This window comes from Scylla paramamosain, chromosome 26 (assembly GCF_035594125.1).
Source record: "Scylla paramamosain isolate STU-SP2022 chromosome 26, ASM3559412v1, whole genome shotgun sequence".
Classification (NCBI taxonomy): Eukaryota; Metazoa; Arthropoda; class Malacostraca; order Decapoda; family Portunidae; genus Scylla; species Scylla paramamosain.
Window position 1 is genome coordinate 6412501 of NC_087176.1, and position 25000 is coordinate 6437500.

The 25000-nt window shown below is 40.1% G+C and overlaps 2 long non-coding RNA genes across 2 annotated transcripts in view; one reads left to right on the top strand and one right to left on the bottom strand.

The window, feature by feature from the left end:
* Positions 1 to 25000, top strand: part of LOC135113646 (uncharacterized) — a 192141-nt gene that overhangs the window by 34176 nt on the left and 132965 nt on the right. The window lies entirely within an intron of this gene.
* Positions 3597 to 25000, bottom strand: part of LOC135113647 (uncharacterized) — a 102114-nt gene continuing 80710 nt past the window's right edge. The window contains exon 3 of the long non-coding RNA XR_010274924.1: positions 3597 to 7272. This is a non-coding gene — a long non-coding RNA (uncharacterized LOC135113647). The remainder of the gene's footprint in view (positions 7273 to 25000) is intronic.

The window sequence follows — 25000 nt, forward strand, 5'->3', positions numbered from 1 at the left end:
GAGAGAAAAAATTACCCGGCATAATAGATCAAAGGCAACATGCAAATGACGTGTTAGTGATGCTGGAGTCAAGATGAAGACGATAACACCTTAGTTTACATTCGTTTAAGTTCACTCTGTTAATTATCTGCACAGGAAGCATCCCACAGGTGTCTCCAGGTGTCCTAATGCACCCTCACCTTACATTAGGATACCCTTGAAAAATTAAGTTATATTAGAGAAGGAGCCAATTAAGAATAACTGTAGTTTATATTTGTTTAAAGGTCACGCTGTTAATTATGTATACAGGAAATATCCCACAAGTATTTCCAGGTGTCCTAATTTACTGTTACATTAGGCTTCCTTGGGAAATTAACAACATTGAACCATACGTAAAGGAGAATAACACCTTAGTTTATACATTCGTTTTAGTTCACGTTGTCAATTATCTGCACAGTAAGCATCGCACAGGTGTTGCAGGTGCCCTCATCTACTGCTACCTTTCATTAGGACACCCATAGAAAATTAACACTATTTAAACAAAGTAAATGAGAATAGCATCTTAATTTGCCTTTGTGTAAAGCTCACGATATTAAGTATTACACAGGGAGCCGTTACAGGTGTCGTCAGGTGTATTGATCCACTGTGACCTTACATTACGGCACTCTTGAAAAATTACCCACAGTACTGAAGCAGGAAGAGGAGGAGAATAACCTAACCTAACGTAATTCACTCTTACTTTATATTACGACAACCTCACAAAACTACCCACAACACTGAATCAGGAAGTAAAGGAGAATAACCTAACATAACCTGATATAACATAACTTAATCTAATATAATTTACTTTTGCGTTACATACCCTTTTAAAATTACTCATAATACTGAAGCAGGAAGTAAAGGATAAGAACCTAACCTGACCAACCTATTCAGATCTAACCTAATTAAATCATCTAGGACGTCACCATTAAAGGATAAAGTAAAAGAGAATAACACTTTCCTTTATACGGATTTAAGGTGTACTTCTCAGGGAATACTTTTTGTTTTCTCTCTTCTTTTTTAGCTTGAAATGGAAAGGTTGGAGTGACGCGGAGTGAAAGTTTAATTTGATGGAGAGACAGGATGTATTTTTGCTTCAGAGAGAATGGCTGAGTTTGTGATATGGACTTGTGATGCTATGGCGTGATTGCTATTAACTCTCTCTCTCTCTCTCTCTCTCTCTCTCTCTCTCTCTCTCTCTCTCTCTCTCTCTCTCTCTCTCTCTCTCTCTCTCTCTCTCTCTCTCTCGTTTCATCATTTCATGAGTAATTTCACTTTTTTCTGTTATTTGATTTTTACACTAATATCAAATCGTCCGTTGTAGGTTTAAGAAATTACATGATATAAAGCAAAAGGTAATGTCATATTCTCTCTCTCTCTCTCTCTCTCTCTCTCTCTCTCTCTCTCTCTCTCTCTCTCTCTCTCTCTCTCTCTCTCTCTCTCTCTCTCTCTCTCTCTCTCTCTCTCTCTCTCTCTCTCTCTCTGGTACAGTCAGATTTGTAAACTGAATAACTTGGAATATATTCAAGCAAGACTCAATCATGTGTTGCCCTCACCTGCACTCCTTTCCTTCCTTCCTTCTTTCCTTTCTTCTTTTCTTCTGTTCTTTCTTCCTTTTGTTCCTTCCTTCCTTCACTTTTTTCTTTCCTTCCTTCCTTCCTTCCTTCCTTCCTTCCTTCCTTCCTTCCTTCCTTCCTTCCTTCCTTCCTTCCTTCCTTCCTTCCTTTTTCCTTTACCTGCTCATTCATTATTGTTTGCCTCATATCTATTCTGTTTCTTCTCCTTACTTATTCTGCCTTTCTCCATTTTTTCTTTTCTTTCCTTCTGTATATCTTCTTTTCTCCAGATTACCTTTCTCTCGTTTATTTGTCTCCTTATCGTTATTCTTTCTCCTTCTGCGTTCATTTTTTCCCTTCTTATCTACTCCGTTCTTATTTTTCTTCCATTTTCTTCTTTTCCTTTCTCTTTCCCATTTTTTCCTCATCCATTTCTTCTCTTATTTATATTTGTCCCGCTCCTCTCCCTCTTTACTACTTCTATTCTTCCCACTTTTCTTCCACTTTTTCGTTCCGCCCTTCACTTCACCCTTCTCACCCTCTCTTTCTATTTCCTCCTCAATCTTCCTCTCTTTCCTCTATTCCTTCTCGCACATCTACTCCCTTTCTTCCTCCTCCTCCACCTCTTCAACTAACCTCATACAGTTCTCTCTCTCTCTCTCTCTCTCTCTCTCTCTCTCTCTCTCTCTCTCTCTCTCTCTCTCTCTCTCTCTCTCTCTCTCTCTCTCTCTCTCTCTCTCTCTCTCTCTCTCTCTGTATGCGGTGTTCAGCAGGTGTGTCGTGGTTAGTCCTCACCTGGCCAGCTTAATAAGACGGTGAAGAAGAATGATTTAGAATTGAGTTCCTTTCTTCTTTTCTTCTTTTGGTTCTTCAACTACTATTTTTTTTTTTTGCTATTTTTTTTTCTTTGTTCAGCTATAATTTTTCTCCCCTTCAGCTGATTTCTCTCGTTTTTTCTCTTGTGTTCTTCCTTTTACTTGTTGTTGTTGTTGTTGTTGTTGTTGTTGTTGTTGTTGTTATCCTCGTCCTCTTCCTCCTCGTCCTCCTCCTCCTCCTCCTCCTCCTCTTCCTCCTCCTCCTCCTCTTCCACGTGTCGCCATCATCGTGCTGTAATTTTTCTCCCCTTCAGCTGATTTCTCTCGTTTTCCTCTTGTGTTCTTCCTTTTGTTGTTGTTGTTGTTGTTGTTGTTGTTGTTGTTATCCTCCTCCTCCTCCTCCTCCTCCTCCTCGTCCACGTGCCGCCATCATGACCTTGACCCGTGGAAGATTACTAGTTCATCACACACACACACACACACACACACACACACACACACACACACACACACACACACACACACACACACACACACACACACACACACACACACACACACACACACACACGCTACTATTTTTCTAAGCTATTTTTAGTAGCTAGTGTAATTATGAGAGAGAGAGAGAGAGAGAGAGAGAGAGAGAGAGAGAGAGAGAGAGAGAGAGAGAGAGAGAGAGAGAGAGAGAGAGAGAGAGAGAGAGAGATGTGGGGGGGGGGTAAGATAAGCACACCACACTTATTAAGAAATTGATGATTTTAATCAGTTGAGAATTCAATCGATTACTTGTCTGTTAAAATACTGACTTGCATTCCTTCGTTTATAAAGTTTCTATGACTTTTACTGTGAAATTGACGTTTTTTTCTTTTTACTGTGTTTCTTTTTTATATCGTTATCACGCTTTTATTTCCATTCATTTTTTTTACCTTTCTTTTCTAATGTTTCTTTGTATTTTTCTTTTTTTTTCTGTCATTTCTTTTTTATGTGTATTTTTACGTCTCGTTCTTTTCCTTCTTTTTTCCTGTTATTTCTTTGTCATGTGTTCTATCTCTCTTTCACGTCTTTTGTGTTTTCGTCTGTCATTTAAATTCTCTCTCTCTCTCTCTCTCTCTCTCTCTCTCTCTCTCTCTCTCTCTCTCTCTCTCTCTCTCTCTCTCTCTCTCTCTCTCTCTCTCTCTCTCTCTCTCTCTCTCTCTCTCATTTCTGGTTTTCCTTCATTCTTTGCATGCCTTCCTTCCGCTTTTCATGCCTTCTGGTTTTCTCCATTTCTCCTTTTTATTTTTTCCTCTTCCTCTTCGTCGTCGCTTTTCTCAGTCCATCCATACTCCATTGAAGTTTTTTCGTTTTCTTTTGCCTATGTTTCTTTTCATCTTTTCGTCTTTCCTCCTGACCTCTGTTTTCCATTACTTCTAACTATCTTAATTTTTGTTAATTTTCTCAACTTTCTCTGGTATTTCTTTCCTTTTTTTTTTTTAATATTGTTTACTTATTTTTGTTTTTGTTTTCACCAAATTTCACGTCCTGTTATATCATCAAATCTATCATGTATTGTTTCTTACCTGATATTATTATTTTTTGCTTTATTTTCTCAACATTGTATGGCATTTCAACATTTTTTTTATCTTTACATATTTCTCTTTTTTTTTTATCTTTTGTTTTATTTTTTTTATGCTTTCACCAAATTCCAGTCCTGTTTTTCCCTTCCCCTTCCTTATCTTTTTTCCCACGTGGTCGTAACCTTTCTAAAATCGAAAACTCCTCTTTTTTCCACCCTCCAAGCTCTCCTCTTGGTACGCTTCATCTTTTCGCTTTCCTCTTTTTGGATTTTATATACTCTTTACTTTTCTCAATGCCTCCTCTTTCGGCATACATCCCATCTCTCGTAATTTTTCCTTCCTCCTTTCTCCTTTCCAGATACCGTCCGTCTCTCAATCTTTAGTATCTCTTCCTATCTCTAAAAGTCCTGCTATGTATATGTCCTGTGTTTCTTGTTTCCCTTCAGTATTTCAATTTTATAAACCACATACGAGAAGCTTTTTTTTTTCCCTTCTTTTCAGATTACTTCCATATCTGTATTTTTAGTTTCCTTTTTCTTCAAATATTCACATCTCTGAAACTTATGTATATGTTGTGTTTTTGTTTCCCTCAGTATTTCCTTTTTATAACCGCATTTCTTCTGTTTTTTTTTCCCCCTTTTCCAAGTTACTTCAGTCTCTCAGTCTTCAGTCCCCCTTCCTTTCAAACATTTGTATCACTAAGACTCTTATGTAAGTGCGTTGTGCTTCTTGTTTTGTTAAGTATTTCCTTTTTATTAACAGTATTTCTTCATTTTTTTTTCCTTCCCTCCGATCCAGATTGCTTTCATCTCTCAATCTTCAGTTTCCTTTCCCTTCAAACATTTGCATCACTAAAACTTTTATCTAAGTGTTCTGTCCTTGTTTCCTCACGTATTTCCTTTTTTTACAATCTGCATTTTTTTTTTAATCTTATTTATTTTTTTTTTCATTCCTCCTTTCCAGATTGCTTCCATCTCGCAATCTTTGGTTCCCTTTCCCTTGTAATATTCGCAACTCCAAAACTGTTATGTAAATGTCCTGCCTTTCTTATTTCCTTCAGTATTTCCTCTATAACCCGCATCTCATCTCCTAAGGTTATTTTTCCCTCTTTCCCTCCTTTACCGATTGCATCCATCTCCGTCTGTTCTTCATTCCTCCTTGTAATCTTCACAAATCAGAAACTCCTTTTTCTTTACGCTTTCTACCTTTCTTACTCCCTTCAATACTCCCTCCTTCTGACATGCATCTCATCTCCCTCTCAACTTCAATTTTTGCCATCTCGTCCTTTCCCTTCCCTGGTACATCCATCCATCCGCCCCTGCAGCAGCATCTAGTTCCGTTCTAATCATGCAAGCGGGACTACATCTCATCATGAAAACCGCACTGCACTTAAACATTCTCTTGATCACCGGGATCCTGAGACGTGCAATCATATATTCTCCCTTCAGGACGGGCGTGTGGCATTGCAAACACGAGCCACCAGCAGGCACACGCATTAGGCCCGGCAAGGAACCCTCTAAATTTATTCCTCCGCTCTTGGTCCTCCCCCATGCAGTGTTCGGGGTGAATTTAGTGTATTGGAAAGGGAATCGGCGCGAGTATTTAGGGGTGCAGGAAGGTGTTGGATTAGGGAGTGCTGGGGTGTGAGTGTATTTTGTCGAGTGATTACATTGTTGGTGTGTGTGTGTGTGTGTGTGTGTGTGTGTGTGTGTGTGTGTGTGTTGTTTAGTGCTTGCTGATTGTGTTCGGGTGTTTGGGTACGAGGGACAGAAAGAGACGTGAAGGAAGAACAGATGAAAGAGGTGTTGGAGTATTAAAATGAAGTCTCCTTTTGTGTATGTACGTTCGTATGTTGTTTAGTGGATTGTCCGTGTGTTGGGGTACGTGGCGATGAAAGGGAAAGGAAGAAGAGGTAGGAGATATAATTTTCCTGCGATCTAATCTACGTATGTGTAAGTAAGGGGTAACTTAAAATGATGACTCCTTATATGTTTGTGTGTGTGTGTGTGTGTGTGTGTGTGTGTGTGTGTGTGTGTTGGCTATGTTTTGGGTGATAAGGTAAGTGGTAATGGAAGACGAGATGTAAAGGAATACATTTAATCAACTCTTAACGAATAACGAATCTAAAGTAAGAGACATGGTTTAGCTAAGATGAAGACCACTAGTGTATTTTGTAGGGTGATTATGTTGTATGTGTGTGTTGTTTAGTGTTTGTTGATCGCATTCAGGTGTTTCAATGCAAGGAACAAAAAAAAAGATGTAAAGAAAATAATAGACTAAAGATGCAATTTTTTGTGTTTCTATGCTTCTGTAGTTAAAATTTTACCGAGTGATTATGTTGCTGATGTGTTTAGTGTTGGTTGATTGTGCTTGGGTGTTTGGGTGGAGAGTAATGAACACAAGGAAACGTAAGCGAATCAATTCAGTCTAGTCTAAAGGGATATCTAATCTAAACTAAAAAGACGGAGGGTAGTTAAGCTGTAGACTCCTTGTGTATGCTGCGTTCGGGGTGTTGGGGTACACAGCAAGGAACAGAAGGAAAGGCAAAGGAAGAACCGACTGAAGATGCAATTCATATCCTTTATAGTCTGAAAATAAGAGACGTGTTATGTATTTCTTATGTTGCGTCTGGTATATTGGTGGTGTTAGGGTACATACCAAGGAAGGCAAAGAAAGCCAAAGCGAAAATAGATACAGTAGAAGATTCAGTTTGTGTATCCAAGTAAAAGATATGTTAAGATGAAGATCGTGTGTGTGTGTGTGTGTGTGTGTGTGTGTGTGTGTGTGTGTGTGTGTGTGTGTGTGTGTGTTCAGTATATATCTCCATCTGAAGGGAATTTTATCACTTGTTTAAAGGTGTGTACGTAAGTATGTGTGTGTGTGTTCATTATGTTCAAAGTGTTCGAGTACACACAAATAAACAAACGTGGAAAAACAAACAAATAATCTACCTCATCTGATCTAAAATAAGAGACAGGACAGCTAAAATAAAGTCTACTAGCGTGTATGTGAACGTGTGTGCTTCAGCGTGTTTATTAATCCACATCAGACAACACTACCCAGCATCTCTGTAAATCAGACTCCTTAACTCGAAACATTCCTCTTATCACCAGTCCATCCAACATTACTAGTCCTTCTCTTGTGTATAGACGCGTGTGTTTCTGTATGTATATTAAAAGCATCACCAACAATACATCCCTGCCTCTCTTCACACCACACCTTAACTTAAACCTACCTCTAACACCAGTCTGTCTACTACTACTTTGCCCATCCTTTGTGTTTCTTTGTGCACTTACCTGCCCGCTGCGCTCACATTCCCAGCCTCACCTGTGGACGAGAGAGAGAGAAGCAGGAGTTAGTAATGCATTCACATCCTGTAGTTAGCAGGTAGAAGGGGAGACGAGGAGGAAGAGGAAAGGAAAAGCACATAGGTAGGAGGAAATGGAGAGTATGAAAGAGAGGAAAGGAGAAAAGTGAAATAATTGAGGTGCAAAGGTTGGTCGATAGATGCAAGAAGGGAGATGAATGGAAAGGAAAGCAGTGAAGGAAGGTAGGAAGGAAAAAAGTATTGGACCGCTGGAGGGAGGAATGGAGAGAGGCGTGGAAGGAAAAAGGGAGCATATAATGAATGAGGGAAAGGGGAAAGCCAGGAAGGTGGAGGAATGGAAGGTAGGTACAGGAATTATTGGGATGGCTGGAAAGGGGAGATAGGAAAAATGTAGAGAGAGAGAGAGAGAGAGAGAGAGAGAGAGAGAGAGAGAGAGAGAGAGAGAGAGAGAGAGAGAGAGAGAGAGAGAGAGAGAGAGAGAGAGACGTGTCAGCTGTCCTCTCATATCAAGGGAGAAAAATTCATAGATGCCATTCGCTCTGCTTCCATTTGGAGAGAGAGAGAGAGAGAGAGAGAGAGAGAGAGAGAGAGAGAGAGAGAGAGAGAGAGAGAGAGAGAGAGAGAGAGAGAGAGAGAGAGAGAGAGAGAGAGAGAAAAGTGAGAGAAATAGACCTAAAAGACAAACAAACACACATCTACCCACATTCTCACACCTACACACACACACACACACACACACACACACACACACACACACACACACACACACACACACACACACACACACACACACACACAGACCTCTCGTCACGTCCAGCCCTCCAGTGTTGCAAAAGGCGATCAGATTGACAGACAGAAGAGGCAAGTGGAGGGACGCAGTGAAAGGGGCGGGATGATATGAACAATCGCATTTATGGCGTGAGAGGGAGGGACTGGGGACACGGAATGGAAGAGCCTTTTGTTCGAGTGATGGCAAGTGAGAGCGAGTGAGAGAGGGAGAAGCTGTCACACTTGAGCACTAGGACAAACAGAAAGATACAAAGACAAAACGGAAACAGAGACACTGAGGCTACAAATAACTGGAAAGATGCGCGTGAAGGGATAGATGAGTGCTCGGGAAGTGACAGACAATGAGGGAGATGCGAGAGGGAAAGGTTATTGTAGCTGTTTTGTTGTGTAAAGATTTGACCCTTGTGTGGATTGACAGACAGGAGTTAGGCAGACAAAATAAAGAAAGACAGGGAGATGCACAGAATTAAAGGTGATGAAGGCGAATGAATGCATTGATTATAAAAGTACACAAAGCAGAATAGAATTAGAAAAAAAAAATGTTATGTAGATGTGAGATTTATTAATACATAGATTAGTAGAGTAGAATGAGTGTTAATGGAAAAAAAGGGGTCCATAAAATTATTGGTAATGATAACGATACTACTGTTATGGTTTCTTCTTCTTCTTCTTCTTCTTCTTCTTCTTCTTCTTCTTCTTCTTCTTCTTCTTCTTCATCTTCATCTTCATCTTCATCTTCATCTTCTTCATCTTCATCTTCATCTTCATCTTCATCTTCATCTTCATCTTCATCATCTTCTTCTTCTTCTTCTTCTTCTTCTTCTTCTTCTTCTTCTTCTACTAGTGATGATGATAGTGATAATAGTAATAATGATTATAATATACGAACGTAAATTATAATCATAATATCAGTGACATTAATTTTAAACCTAAATATTTTATCATAATTTTTTTAGTCACCGTGCGGTGGAGTCACAAATGCGTGTAATAATATACAAACATACTCTGCAATATAAACGCACACAGAATGACATACTTATTTACATACATAGTACGTAGTTAAAAACACACACACACACACACACACACACACACACACACACACACACACACACACACACACACACACACACACACACACACACACACACACACACACACACACACACACACACACACTATTTGGACACTGACTAAAAAAAATAAAAAAATAAAAGATACAAACCATTAAATTCGAGAGACAAAAGACAATCACACAGAGACAGCGACAAAAGGGTTGATATACACGCATGAACGATGGCACGAGCGACCGAATGAACACGTTGGGAGCAAAGATAGTGACATACAAGCAGAGAGACAGACATGAATTAACCTCACAACAGATTGGTAAGTTAACAAGCTAACAAAAACGAGAATAACAATTAGAGTAACAGGAAAATTGAGAACATGACGAACAGAGATGGGGAGGGAAATGTTTCACGGGGGAATTAATTGGCGGCCTGACAAGTTGTTACGTTAATGGCGTTTTTCTCTATTAATATATATATATAGAAATTGGTTAACGGCTGTGAAATAAATTGAGAGAGAGACAGAGAGAGAGAGAGAGAGAGAGAGAGAGAGAGAGAGAGAGAGAGAGAGAGAGAGAGAGAGAGAGAGAGAGAGTCCAGAAATTCATCCCCTGCCTTTCAGAGTGATGTGGGTTTATAAAGTATACAGTTTTGGATATTGAAAAAGTGGTGGCCGTTAAAAAAGGAATATTTGAATGGTGTATCGATATTGTGTTGTGAGTGGCAGAGATAACATAAAATAAAGGTGTATGAACTTCACATTAATTTTGACATTAATATTTCTGTGCTCTAGAAGTATCTGATTACAATTTACGAGTATCCGCTTTTTAATTAAATGAGTCAACTGGAAAGCAAGGCTGCAACATTTTTAGACGCTCAGCATTAAAATAGTCACAAATCTCTCATCCATATCAACTTACAATTTTACATCAAAGTTATTTCAGATCCATTAATAAGTTTGAAAATATCGTCTATGTCAAGCTATATTATTTATCACGTTCCTCCCACTTCGAAAAAAAACCTTGGTCTATATTTGTCATGCTAGGAAATACGCATAACCAAAACTCATTTCCACAATATTAAATAAGATGTATCATCAGTTACTCACTCACCCTAAAAAACATCGTAATAATATTCTTAACACATATCGTTCCTTGAAAACTCCTCAATTTATAAAGTCCTAAACGTAATCAAAACCAAAGTTAAAATCCTTCCCGAGCACTCAGGACTCTCACGACTCCCACGTATAAACTTGCACAGTGCTGGCCAAGTCCCCGGCGCCTCGTGGCGTGACATTACGGCCCGGAATATTACGTTTCATTGCGAGTAAAGTGAAAATCAAGGTTAATTGAGTTCACCACCAGCGCTAAACAACCGGCGTGACACGTGCACCAGAAAAGCACGCGCTGATTTGCATTAGAAAGCATTGCACGTATTTTAAGGCTGAAGGATGAAGCAATTGCTGGTCTGTGAGCAAAAGAGAAGCGTGTAATTGTGAAGCAGTAAAAGGTGAGTGTTATATTACTTGAAATGTAAGTAATACAGTGCTTGTGATGTTCATTCCTGTTTACAAATAAGAGGTAGATTTGTGTGTGTGTGTGTGTGTGTGTGTCTGTGTGTGTTTTGAATTTTGTTTCTGTTTAGTATTGTTATTTTTGTTTTTATTCTTGTCCTTTTCTTCTCCTTTGCAAGCTTTTCTATTGTTATATCCTTTCCCCTCTTGATTTTTAAGTGTGTGTGTGTGTGTGTGTGTGTGTGTGTGTGTGTGTGTGTGTGTGTGTGTGTGTGTGTGTGTGTGTGTGTGTGTGTGTGTTTCAGCATATTCTCCATTGTTCTAGTTATGTTTTTATGATTATCCTTGAGAGAGAGAGAGAGAGAGAGAGAGAGAGAGAGAGAGAGAGAGAGAGAGAGAGAGAGAGAGAGAGAGAGAGAGAGAGAGAGAGAGAGAGAGCACACCACCACCACCATCAGTCACCACCAGTCACCGCGCAGCCAGGCATCGCGGAGCCAGTACGAGCGTCGCATAAAAACGGGTGTTGTTGATTGGCTTAGAATGGTTATTGGTGCTGTCATTGTGAAATATTGTTTGTGTAATTGTTAGGCGAACCATTGTGCTGATCAAACTCTGTCTCCTCCTCCTCCTCCTCCTCCTCCTCCTCCTCCTCCTCCTCCTCCTCCTCCTCCACTTATCTGACTCTCTTTTTCAGTTTGGAATTCTTGTATTTTTCGTCTTTTTTATATTGAGTATTTGTTGGGTCCCTTCCTCTGTCTCTATCTTCCTCTTTCTCTTTATTTTCCTCCTTTTTTTCATTTAAAGACTGTTTATTGGGTCTCTCTCTCTGTCTGTGTCTTTATTTGTAGTAAATCCTCTCTCTCTCTCTCTCTCTCTCTCTCTCTCTCTCTCTCTCTCTCTCTCTCTCTCTCTCTCTCTCTCTCTCTCTCTCTCTCTCTCTCTCTCTCTCTCTCTCTCTCTCTCTCTCTCCTTCAACCATTAGTCTAGCCATATTTGAATGAAAGAGAAATTTCCTCGAAAGATGATTTTTACTTAGCCTTTCTTCGTATTCCTATTTTAGTGTTTGGAAATCATAAAACAGTAAGATTATTTTAAATAGAGTTGATATAGATGAACCTTGACGTCTGTGCCGAGCTAAAGAGATAGGTATGTAATTTTCAAAGGTATTTTATTCTTTAAGTTTTTTTCGAGTTTGCTAACAAAAAAAAAAAAATCGTAGTTTTATACTAGTTTTAGTGTCGAGAGAGAGAGAGAGAGAGAGAGAGAGAGAGAGAGAGAGAGAGAGAGAGAGAGAGAGAGAGAGAGAGAGAGAGAGAGAGGTTGTAGTCCTGTCTTGTAAGTGGATGCCGTTGCTTGTCTCTAATTTAAACTTTCTTCCTCATTTCTGTGTCCTCCTCCTCCTCCTCCTCCTCCTCCTCCTCCTCCTCCTCCTCCTCCTCCTCCTCCTCCTCCTCCTCCTCCTCCTCCTCCTCTACTCAGCACGCCGCCACACTTATCTTTTTTTTTTTTTTCCTCCTTATCTTTTTTTCCACTTCCTCTTGTTTCCCGGTAACCTTCCTCCCGACTGTCACCGCTTCATTATTTATGTTTCCCCTTCCTCTTCTGTATTTTCCTATCTTTTTTCCTTTTTTTTTTTGTGTGTGTGTGTGTCGTGTTGGTTGTAGGTGTCTTTCTCTTCTATCGTTACCATCATCATAATCTTCATCTTCTTCATCTTCCTCCTCCTCCTCTTCCTCCTTCTTCTTCTTCTTCTTCTTCTCCTTCTCCTTCTCCTTCTCCTTCTCCGTCTCCTCCTTCTTCTCCTTCTCCTTCTCCTTCTCCTTCTCCTTCTCCTCCTCCTCCTCCTCCTCCTCCTCCTCCTCCTCCTCCTCCTCCTCCTCCTCCTCCTCCTCCTCCTCCTCCTCCTCCTCCTCCTCCTCCTCGTCTTCCTTTTAACAAAATGAAGATTTAAGTAACGTTTATTAATGGATTTTAACGACGTGTAAAATCTAGATGGAGAGGTTATCCTCCTCCTCCTCCTCCTCCTCCTCCTCCTCCTCCTCCTCCTCCTCCAAACGCTAATCCTCCTCCTCCTGCACTCCTTTCTTCTTCCATCCTTATAAAAATGAAGAGGGAAGAATGAACTAATCTGAAGAAAACTTGTTTTTCATAAGCATTCAGAGAGAGAGAGAGAGAGAGAGAGAGAGAGAGAGAGAGAGAGAGAGAGAGAGAGAGAGTAATTTGTTTTTTTCTATTTTTCCGATTAATGTTTTACTTGCATTTTTTCGTCCCCAAACAGAAATATATTTATTTATTCAATGCTTACTCATTTCTTATTTATCCTTATTTTTTATTTTTACTTCACATAATAACGTTTTGAAAAAAAAAAGTGTAGCATGTTTTTGGGGGTTATTGATGATGACTGAGTTTTATGTATTCATTTATTCATTTTTTGTTTTTGTTTTGTTATCTTTTTTATCACGCATTTCTTCATCTACACCCATTATATCATGTTCTACTCTATTCCCATCGTTTATTCTACTTATCTAATATTTCCTGTTATTATCTACACTACCTTGTTATTATAGTTTTCTCTTTTCCTCAATTCATCATAAATTTGTGTACCTGTTCCGTCATTTTGCTCCTTATTCCCATCATTTATTCAACTTGTCTACTATTTCCTCTTTTACTCTCTATCTGTATATTCAGTCATTTAAGTTGAATATATGCTTTATTTATTGATCTATTTCCTTCTTCGTTCTATTTTTGGAAGAAGAAAATAGATGCATAATGTTAGGAGAGGAAAAATAAAGAGAATAATATCAAGACCAAGATTATAAGGAGGAGGAAGAGGAAGGATCAGGCAATTAGAGGCAAGGAAAAAGTGTTTGAAGGGGAGTGATGACAAAATGAGGGTTGAAGAAGATGGAAATGCAGGAGGAGGAGGAAGAGGAAGAGGAAGAGGAAGGGGGAGAGGTAGAAGAAGGAGGAGGAGGAGGAGTAGGAGGAGGAGGACTCAGGAAACAAGGAAACTATTCTGTCAAGGAAAGAATACAAGTCGTGAAAGAAACTTGAAGGACCAAAAGTATTGAAACATATTTTATTGTACGAAAAGGAACCATAAATAAAGACAATAGAAATGATAATAGCTACTGAGAATTAAAACGTAAGAAAACCTCTAATAAAAAGAAAAATAATAATAATAACAAACGCGTACTGTGAAAGAAATAAAGAATAACATGAAATTTAAACGAGAAAAAAAATGATAAAAATAAAATTCATCAATACCTAAATAACAATAGTAATAATAATAATAATAATAATAATAATAATAATAATAATAATAATAATAATAATAATAATAATAATAAAGAATAACATGAGATTCCCTGACGAGGACTGGAAGTAAGGAAGAAAAACGTTGAGTCAATAATATAAGATGAGATGATATTACATAATTAAATGAGACGGAGAGAATAGGAGGGAGTGAGGGAAGGGAGGGAGGAGGAAGTATAAAGACAGGTGTGAATGGAGTAGCAGTGGGGGGAAGAGGAGGAGGAGGAGGAGGAGGAGGGAGCGGTAATGGTGCTTGCTCGACCAATATTGTTTCAGTGATGAACCCACAAACTGAATTTACTTTTCTCTAACACACGTGATTTAATTTTCACCAGACGCTAATGGCTCTGAAAATTATTGCCGGGGTACGATCTCAACAGAGGCGAAAGGGCTGTTGGGGGGAGGGGGGATGACACATAATAAAAAAAAGTAAATCAAGAAGGACAATTCACTCCATGATTTAAATTTCTCTCAACACAACATCCCTATAAGAGTAAAGAAAAGTTGTTAAAGTGATGCAGTCCTCACAGGGCGTACAGCACAGAGGGAATTCAGACGCAAACAACAAAATAATCATGAAAAAAATACATTCCATGATTTAAATTTCCATCATCGAACATTCCCATAAAAAAAAAAGAAAAAAAAAACGCTATTGAAGTGGTACAATCTTAAGAGGCAGCAGGGCATACAGAACTAAGACACCTAACAAAACAGAAAACACACACACACACACACACACACACGACCTTTCTGTGTGTGTGTGTGTGTGTGTGTGGAGCGGGGGTCCAAAAATTCTCTCTCTCTCTCTCTCTCTCTCTCTCTCTCTCTCTCTCTCTCTCTCTCTCTCTCTCTCTCTCTCTCTCTCTCTCTCTCTCTCTCTCTCTCTCTCTCTCTCTCTCTCTCTCTCTCTCTCTCTCTGTCCATCCTCCCCTCCCCGTGTGTAATGTTATTGGAATTCTGGCCTGTATGTTGACCTTCCCTGGAGGCTGATGGAAATAATGTCTTTTTTAATTGTAGAAACTTGTCTCTGGTTCTTGTTAGGACGCTTCAAGTGGTGGTGGTTGTGGTGGTGGTTGTGGTGGTTGTGACTGGTGGGTGTGAAAATTGTGGTGGAAATTGGTAGTGGTTGTGGTGGCGAGTGGTGATGATTGTGGTGGTGATTGTGGTAGTTGTGGTTGGTGGGTGTGGAGATTGTGATGGTGAGTGTTGGTGTCTGGTGGTGGTTGTTCACGTCAAACTGTTTCTTTTCTTTTCCCTCCTTTTCCTCTTCTTTCTGTCTCTACTCCTCTCCCTCCTATTTTCTTATTCTTCATGTCTTTCTTTTCCTTATCCTCATTGTCTTGTTTCTTCTTTTTTTTTTCTGCACGTATCTCATTCCCCTTTTTTTCTTTCTCCTCTTTACTTTTTCTGCCTCCTTTTTTTCGTCTTTTTATCCTCATCTTCCTGTCTCTCTTCTTCACGTTTCTTATTCTTCTCTCTTCTTCCTCCTCTTACCAGTTTTTCTTCTTATTCTCTTGCTGTGTATTTTCCTCCTATCACTTATTGTTTCTCTTCTTCACATTCCTCTCTCTTTTCCTGCTCCTCCTCTTCTTTCCTTTTTCTTTTTTACTTTCTGCTCCTCCGTATTCCTCTCTTTAAATATCTTCCTTTAAGTCCTCCTCCTCCTCCTCCTCCTCCTCCTCCTCCTCCTCCTCCTCCTCCTCCTCCTCCTCCTCCTCCTCCTCCTCCTCCTCCTCCTCTTCCTCCTTCTGCTCCACTTCTTCGTCCCAATAACAATAATGATTTTTCTTGTCCTTTCAGCGCTTACTAAATATTTTTCAATGAACTGTTACACACGTCATTAATCACCAAATAAGAATGTCCCCTGAAATAATAACACGCCTCTTCGGGGAACATGATTTTTTTATGTACTGATTTGGCTCTACGGGAAGAAGAAAAGGGAAGGTTGAAATTGAAAAGACTCGCTAGGAAAAAAAATAAGGCACAAGGGACAGAGAGAGAGAGAGAGAGAGAGAGAGAGAGAGAGAGAGAGAGAGAGAGAGAGAGAGAGAGAGAGAGAGAGAGAGAGAGAGAGCAAACGAGATAGGAATTCAGTACAGGAGAAATAAAGAAAGAAGAAAGAGGGCAAGGAGAAGAATTAAAGAAAAAATAGAAGGATAACGGAAAGTGAAGAAGGGCAGGAAAGTAAAGTGGGGTTAACGAAAGCTGGCATGGGGGATGAAAAGGTGAAGATATGAGGGGGGATGGGGAGGATAAGGGTAAGAGAGACTCTGCTTGGGTCTGAATGGAAAGAGGTGGGCTGTAGAGAGAGAGAGAGAGAGAGAGAGAGAGAGAGAGAGAGAGAGAGAGAGAGAGAGAGAGAGAGAGAGATTCTATGAAGAAGATATGTTAAGACGTGTGTGTGTGTGTGTGTGTGTGTGTGTGTGTGTGTTATCAGGAACTGATAAATGAAAATATCGCCTTTCTACTTAGTATCGTCATTCGTGAATTCTTTTTTACTTTATACTCCTCTGTATTCCTCTCTTTAAATATCTTCCTTTAAGTTTTCCTCCTCCTCCTCCTCCTCCTCCTCCTCCTCCTCCTCCTCCTCCTCCTCCTCCTCCTCCTCCTCCTCCTCCTCCTCCTCCTCCTCCTCCTCCTCCTCCTCCTCCTCCTCCCAATACCCACTTAGACTGTCTCCTTCCCTCAGCTCACTCAATAATGAAACAAATATTTTTTTTAAGTTTTCCTCTTGCAAAACTCGCTTTCACCAATACTGCTAAGCATGAGAAAGCTCTTTAGTAAGTCATTGTTCTCATTTTATTATTAGATTGTATTTATTTTACATAGCTTTGTGTTCTTGCGGTCGTTGTATGTTCAATCTACTGCCTCGTCTCTCCCCGTTACTCTTTTTGTCGCTGTGCACTTTTTCTGTCCATTAATTGTGTTATCAAGTGCAGCATTATACTGTATTAAATTTTCTCTTGTACGTGGTATTTCCTAATGATATAATTCTATTCTCTTCGCTGCTATTGATCAAACACTTTCTATTCTTGTACCATTGTTTTCTGTGAAATATCAGAGTAGTGATCGTAGTTCTCTTCGATGTGGTATTTTATTTGTAATCTCCGTCGTATTCTTTTATCTCATATTGATCATACCTGCTCGTTGCTACTGACCAATCGCTTTTTATTCTTGTATCGTCGTTTTCTTTCAAATCTGAGAGCAACCCTCGTGTTTCTCTCACACGTGCCGTTTTATTTTTTTCTTTCTTTTTAATATTCGTCGTATCCTGGTATTATATTGACCAGACTCTACGTTCCTGTTGATCAGACATTCTATTCTCGTGTTGTCATTTTCTTTTGAAATTTTTAGAGCAATTGTCATATCCACCTCGAACGTGGTACCTTTTTGTATATCTGTCGTGTTGTGTTATTACATTGATCGTTCTTTGCGTTCCGTTTATCTTGTACTCTTGTGTTGTCCTTCCCTTCCAAACATCTTAGAGTAACGGTCATATTGCTCGTGTTCTGTTGTCCTACTTTGATCAAACTTTTTCTTTAGTTCTTTTATTGTCATTTTCCTGCTGCAGTCGTGATTGCTCATAATTAAATAATCCTAGTCTTTTCCTTCCAGTTAATTAAACACTTTTTATTCTTGTATCAATTTCTCTTGGATGCGGTACTTTTTTTTCATATCCATTGTGTTCATTTATAATAGTGAGCAGATATTCATTCCCATCCTTTTGTTGCAATTTAGTAGCGGTCGTGGCTTTCTATTGAAGTAATCCTATTTTTATTTAATTTTCTTCCACATCTCTTAAAGCAGTCATCATATTTCAGCCTATCCTATTCTGTTATCTCGTATTGACCACACATTTTTAGTGCTTCTATTGTTAGTCTCCTGCAGTAGTGGTCCTGATTTCCTAATGAAGTTATCCTGTTTTTTTTTTTTTTTTTTTGTATGATTTTCCTCCACACCTCTTTAAAAGTCATAATATTTCTGTCTCTCCAGTTCTGTTGTCTTATTTTGATTTAATTTTTTCAGTTCATTTTTTGTTGTCAGTTTCCTTTAGTAGTGGTTATGGTTTCCTAATGATCTTATTTTTGCATAATTTTCATTCCGGTTCTTAAAAAACACTCGTATTTCTTTTTATCCTATTCTGCTATCTTATATTAGTCACACTTTCAGTATTTTATTGTAATTTTCTTTCTTCTGCAGTAGTGGTCATGATTTCTTAATAAAGTATTCATATTTATATATAGTTTTCCTCCACACCTCTTAATTAAAACAATCATATTTCAGTCTATACTAATCTGCTATCTCATATTGACCACACTTTTTAGTCCTTTTATTGTGTTCCCTTCAGTAGTGGTTATGGTTTCCTAATGATTCTATAATTTTTGATAATTTTCTTTCATTATATTTCTATCTATCTTATTTTACTGTGTATATTGATAACATTTTTCCCCAGTCCCTCTATTGTCATTTTCTTCATCCAGCAGTAGTGGTCTTGATTTCCCAATGAAGTAATCTTATTTTTGCATAGTTGTCCCCCATTCCTTAATTAAAATAGTCATCAGTCATCATAATTCTATTAATCATATTCTACTATCTTGATCACACTTTTTCAGTATTTTTATTGTATTTTTTTTTCTGCAGTAGTGATCCAGATTTCCAAATGAAGTAATTCTATTTTTTGCATAATCTTCGTATATACCTCGTAATTAAAACAGCCATCATATTTTTATTAATCCTACTCTGCTATCTCGTATTGATCACACTTCAGCACTTTCATATCAGTCTCCTTCAGTAGCGGTCCTGATTACAGCCCTCGCCTGCTGCTGTAGTGCTCCTGTTGTACTGCTTTCATTACGTGCAGTGTGTTCAGTGTTCAAGGAGCAGCGGGGGGCGGGGCGGTGGTCTGCCTGGCTTACCCTCGCTCCTGCTGGCTCTTGAGTGTTGGGACGTGAAAGGTATCGAGTATTGAGCGTCTAGAATTGGATCCCATTCAGTCTGGGGTTCGTAATACAGTATATAGCTAATGTGTTTTTTTTTCTTCTTTTTTTGACTTTTTGTTTATTTATTTATTTTTGTTCTATTTTGTTTTGTTAGTTTTGTCAGTGTGTGTGTGTGTGTGTGTGTGTGTGTGTGTGTGTGTGTGTGTGTTTTCTTTTTCATGTTCGTTATTTTTATTTTGCCTTTTTTTTGTTTCCCTCTTACTAGTTTTCTTGATATTTAGTGTGTTAGCCTTTTATATATTGGTGTGTGTGTGTGTGTGTGTGTGTGTGTGTGTGTGTGTGTGTGTGTGTGTGTGTGTGTGACGCTCATTCTACTTACTTCAGTTATGTTTAGTTCAGTTAATTTAAGTTCAGATGACTTCAGTAATAACTCACAGCCAACCATCATGCTGGTTAGTCAGGCAGGTTAGGTTAGTGTAGGTGACGTGTAGCCTTCGTGGGACGTGGGAGTGTTAATACTTTGTATATCTTGAGGTAGGTTGAGTCAAGTTAGGTTAGGTTAGGTGACGTGCAAGTCTCAGGGGACGTGGGAGTGTTAATATCACCACCACGTCACGTATTTCCCAGCGGGCTGTACCAATACTTCTCTATATATCTCCAGTTATCGCCTCCTTCCTCTCGGTGTCCATTACAGCACCGCGGCGGCCCTTTTATCATCTTTTATTTTGAGCTGTGCCACTCCATCACCTCTCAGCAAAACCACTGCTACCACCACTACCACTAGTGCTGCCACCACTACTACCACCACCGTTACCAATACTGCCACCACCACCACCGCTACTACTACTACTACTACTACTTATACTGCTGCTGCTGCTGCTGCTAGTACTACTACTACTGTTGCTACGACTGCTGCAGCTACTACTACTGCTGCTGCTGCTGCTGCTGCTGCTGCTGCTGCTGCTGCTGCTGCTGCTGCTGCCACGACCATAATTGCAGGCTTTTCACCACCATACGACACCACAATTAGCAATTCTCTTAACTTTATATATATATATATATATATATAATATATATATATATATATATATATATATATATATATATATATATATATATATATATATATATATATATATATATATATATATATCAAACTACTATATTGTATTTTCAACGTCACATTTCACGATAACAATGGACACTTCTATATAACACCATTATCTTCACCACACACCACCACTACAACCATTACTTATGACCATCACCTTTTCCACCAACTTCTATTACCACTTTAACAATTACTATAACTTATGTCCTCTAAACTTCCTTTTTGCAATTATCTAAATTTCTGTATATACACGTATTTATAGTGTCCTCTCTCACCCTCATTGCTACTACTTCTCTCTTGCTTTATCTTCCTCTCAAAGTAAAATCTTTAGTATTCTCTCTCATCTCCTCCAGTATCCTTCATCGTTTTCCCTGCCACTTCTTCCACTATGCTTTCTTATCCTGCATACGTCTCTTCTCTACCATCCTTCGTTCTTTTCCTTACGACTATATCTTTTCCTGTTCTCATTCTCTGCAACTCCCTGCTTCTTTATTTCTTCCTGCCTGTGACTTAAACTCCCTCAAGAGGGAGGTTTCTTGACACCGCTCTGTAATTTCTGGACTTGCTCTTTCAGACTGCTTAATTAAGTGACTGGCGACTTCATTGGGTCTTTTTTTTTTTATTTAAGTTTTGTTGTCCTAAGTCAGAAACCCTCTTCCAAAATTCCCATTCTTATTTCTTATGTCTCATTCTTGCTCTCGTATTTTTATTCTGTTCTTTCGTCATTTTTCTACTCTCTCTCTCTCTCTCTCTCTCTCTCTCTCTCTCTCTCTCTCTCTCTCTCTCTCTCTCTCTCTCTCTCTCTCTCTCTCTCTCTCTCTCTCTCTCTCCTCTCCTTTCCTGTTCCTTCTCTCCTACTTGTTTTTTTTCCCATTCTCTTTACATTTTCTTTCTCATCGTCTTTTTCCCAGACTCTTGCATCCTGTTTTCTCTCTCACATTCCTTCCTTCATTCTTGCTTTTCCTCTCTGTATCTCACTCTCTCTTCTCTCTCCTGCCTTAGATATTGAAGTTCCGACACATTTTTTTTTCACTTTGAACGAAACTTGTGCAATAGATCACGAAGTTAAGATGGATGTGATCAACCTTGAAGGGAGGGAGAGGGAGGGAGGGAGGGAGGGAGGGAGGGAGGGAGAGGGAGAGATGGGGGGAGGGAAGGAGAGGGACAGATGGGGGAAGAGAGGGAGGGAGAGGGAGAGATGGGGGGAAGGAGGGAGAGGGGGAGATGGGGGGAGAGAGAGGGAGGGCGAGGGAGAGATTTGGGGAGATTGAGGGTAGGGAGAGGGAGAGATGGGGGAGAGAGAGGGTGGGAGAAGGAGAGATGGGGGAGAGAGAGGGTGGGAGAAGGAGAGATGGGGGAGAGAGAGAGAGGGAGGGAGAGAGAGAGAGAGAGAGAGAGAGAGAGAGAGAGAGAGAGAGAGAGAGAGAGAGAGAGAGAGAGAGAGAGAGATGGGAGGAGAGAGAGGGGAGGGAGAGGGAGAGATGGGGGAGAGAGAGGGAGAGATGGGGGAGAGAGAGGGAGAGATGGGAGGGAGAGGGAGGGAGAGAGAGGGAGAGAGAGAGAGTGAGAGTTAGAGAGAGAGAGTTAGTGAGAGCTATAAAGAGTGAGAGTTACAGAAAGAGAGTGAGAGTTACATAAAGAGAGAGAGAGAGAGAGAGAGAGAGAGAGAGAGAGAGAGAGAGAGAGAGAGAGAGAGAGAGAGAGAAGGCCATCGGGAGAAATTGATGAGAGGATAGAATGAGAGAGAGAGAGAGAGAGAGAGAGAGAGAGAGAGAGAGAGAGAGAGAGAGAGAGAGAGAGAGAGAGAGAGAGAGAGAGAGAGAGAGGCCATCCTGAGAAATTGATGAGAGGATAGAATGAAGAAAGGAGAGAGAGAGAGAGAGAGAGAGAGAGAGAGAGAGAGAGAGAGAGAGAGAGAGAGAGAGAGAGAGAGAGAGAGAGAGAGAGAGAGAGTACCTGTTTGGTCGTTAATTACATGTAGTTAGCGATTAACTCACTACCCATATGTAAAATTAATTAAGTTTGCGAGCGGTTCATAAAAGGGCCGCCACCAATTAGAGGAAGCCAGCTGTGGTTCTGCCGGAAAACACCGAATGATTTGAACCTTTGCTGTGGCCTCGGTTCCCTTGGTTCTCTCGGTTCTTTCCCCGTAAAGTGAGGTTTGTTTGTACCGGGTTAGTTTTTTTTCTCCTAAATCTCAGTTGGATGAAAAGTAAATGGAAAGTTGAATATTCTTGGAACTTTTTTTTTATATAATTTTGTATCGCTTGTCTTTGATGCGGTTCCTCCCCAATAAAGTGATGTTTGTTGCTATGGGTTCAAATTTTTCACCTCGCTGTGATAAAGAGTAGACACGAAGTGATCTATTTATATGAGTTTTTTTTTGTGTCGCTTTGTATTGGTGGTGGTGTTTCTCTCCAGCACGTTGTTTGGTTTCTTCCGTTGTTAGTAAATGGTAATGTCTCCGGAAAACATATCTGAAACAAATAAACTAACAAATAACAGACACAATAATAGTAAAATATTTATATGATTAGTCTTTACAGTCAAATATTGTACATTGTCTTTCCGAACTTAGCAGAGCAGTGCCAAAACAAGCCAGAGAAATACGACACACTTGAGACAGAGGGAGTCGTGACAGAGAAAAGACAGTTGTGACCACGCAGAGCCAAGTGGAAAGGCAGACATGGTACAGAGACAAGAGGAGGGTTGTTGGCAGCTTTGATGTGCCTTGTGTTCTTTCTCTTCACTTTGATGCATTTTATCTCATTTCTGCCCTGGGAGTGTTTCAAAGATGCCGCTGTGTTGCGTGTGACGAGAAGGTGTGTTGGCTTTGTTAGCTGGGACTGAGTGAGTGAGTGTTGCTGTTGTTTTAACTTTTTTTTTATTCATAGTTTTCTTGTGTGTGTAAGAAGGGCAATAAAAATGACTGAAAAAAAGGCCCACTGGAAAAAAAGAAGACAGTTGAATTATTATTATTATTAGTAGTAGTGGTGGTGGCAATAGTGAAGTGTGTGTGTGTGTGTGTGTAGTAACGTTAATTATGCTGTCGATCTATTGTTCTCTTTCAACCCGTGTGAGAAGAATTATGGATTTCAAGCCCCTTCTCTTCCTCCTCCTCGTCTTATCCTGCTTCCCTTACTTGTTCTCCCTCATCTCCCCTATTTTTACCTCCTTATCCTCTCACTAATCTCCTTCCCTCTGTCGCTCCCTCACTTCATTCCTTCATTCATCTGCTCCTCTCACCTCTTCCTCTTAAGCTCTCTTTCTTCTCCCTTCACCCTCTTCTCTCTCTAGTTAATCTCTCTCTCTCTCTCTCTCTCTCTCTCTCTCTCTCTCTCTCTCTCTCTCTCTCTCTCTCTCTCTCTCTCTCTCTCTCTCTCTCTCTCTCTCTCTCTCTCTCTCTCTCTCGTCCTCCTCCTCCTCCTCCTCCTCCTCCTCCTCCTCCTCCTCCTCCTCCTCCTCCTCCCTCTTTCTTTCTCAAATCTATTTTTCCTCCACCTCCTCCTCCTCCTCAGGTGTGTCTTCCTCCCAAGGCTTGAGGTGATTGACAGGTAAGATTGAGCACCTGGATCAATTTCCATGTCTTATACACTTGTCAATTGTACGTAATCAATTCTTTCCTTCCTTGTCCTTCTCCTTTCTCCTCCTTAATGTCCCCTCATCTTCCTCTTCCTTTTCCTCCTCCTCCTCTCTCTCCTTCTCTCTCTACTCCAACTCCTCCTATTATCCCGTGTTCCTCATTCCTGCTCGGTTTATCTCTCCTCTTATTTCTTTATTGCCTCTCCTCCTTCCTCCCTTCGTTCCTTCCTTCCTCCGCTTTCTAATGTCTTGTCGTCTTTCTCCTCTTCTCTCTTTCTATCTCTTTCTTGTCTTTTCTTTCTTGTCTTTTTTCTTTACTTCATCTACGCTCCAGGTTTCTCCTTTTGTTTTTCTCTCCTTGTCTGCGTTTTATTTCTTTCTGTCGTCTTCTGTGATCTCTCTCTCTCTCTCTCTCTCTCTCTCTCTCTCTCTCTCTCTCTCTCTCTCTCTCTCTCTCTCTCTCTCTCTCTCTCTCTCTCTCTCTCTCTCTCTCTCTCTCTCTCTCTCTCTCTCTCTCTCTCTCTCTCTCTCTCTCTCTGTGTGTGTGTGTGTGTTATTTGTTCTCGTTGTCATTATCATTTTTTTTTTATGTATTTTGTGTCCTCTTTCTGTTCTTTTCTTCCTTCTCCTTGATCATTCTCTCTCTCTCTCTCTTTCTCTTTCTCTTCCTACTTAATCATTATTGTGTATTCAGTCTTGTTTCCCCTTCTTTTTCATTTGCTTTTGTTTTCCTTTTTATGTTAACGTGTTCCAATTCCTCCTCCTCCTCCTCCTCCTCCTCCTCCTCCTCCTCCTCCTCCTCCTCCTCCTCCTCCTCCTCCTCCTCCTCCTCCTCCTCCTCCACGCGTGTCGTAGGTCAGTGGACCAAATTTTCCATCAGCCTCTTTTATTTACATGATTTTTCCTTACAGTTTATGGTAAATGACACGGCAACCTCCTCCTCCTCCTCCTCCTCCTAATTCTCCTCCCTCCCAAAGGTCGATCGCAATCACCGTTACTCCCCAAATCATCACCACCCGCTTCATTATTTTCCTTTAAGTATGTGACCGGCACGCCACCACCACCACCACCACCACCACCACCACCACCACCACCACCACCACCACCACCACCACCACCACCACCACTTCAATAACGTTTCCTCCCACATCCCCACAACGAACAGGAGAGTAATAATAATTTTTCTTGTTTCTCCTCCTCCTCCTCCTCCTCCTCCTCCTCCTCCTCCTCCTCCTTTTCGTCCTCCTCCTCCCAAACAGCATTAGTAAGGATCTTTAGATTTGTTGCCGTTTTGTTTTCCTTTGTACTTCTCTTCTTCCTCGTCTTCCTTGCCGTCTTCTTCCTCTTCCCCGTCCTTTTCATTATTTTCTTACCAGCAATACCACAACATAAAGTCTTCCTTCACCAGCT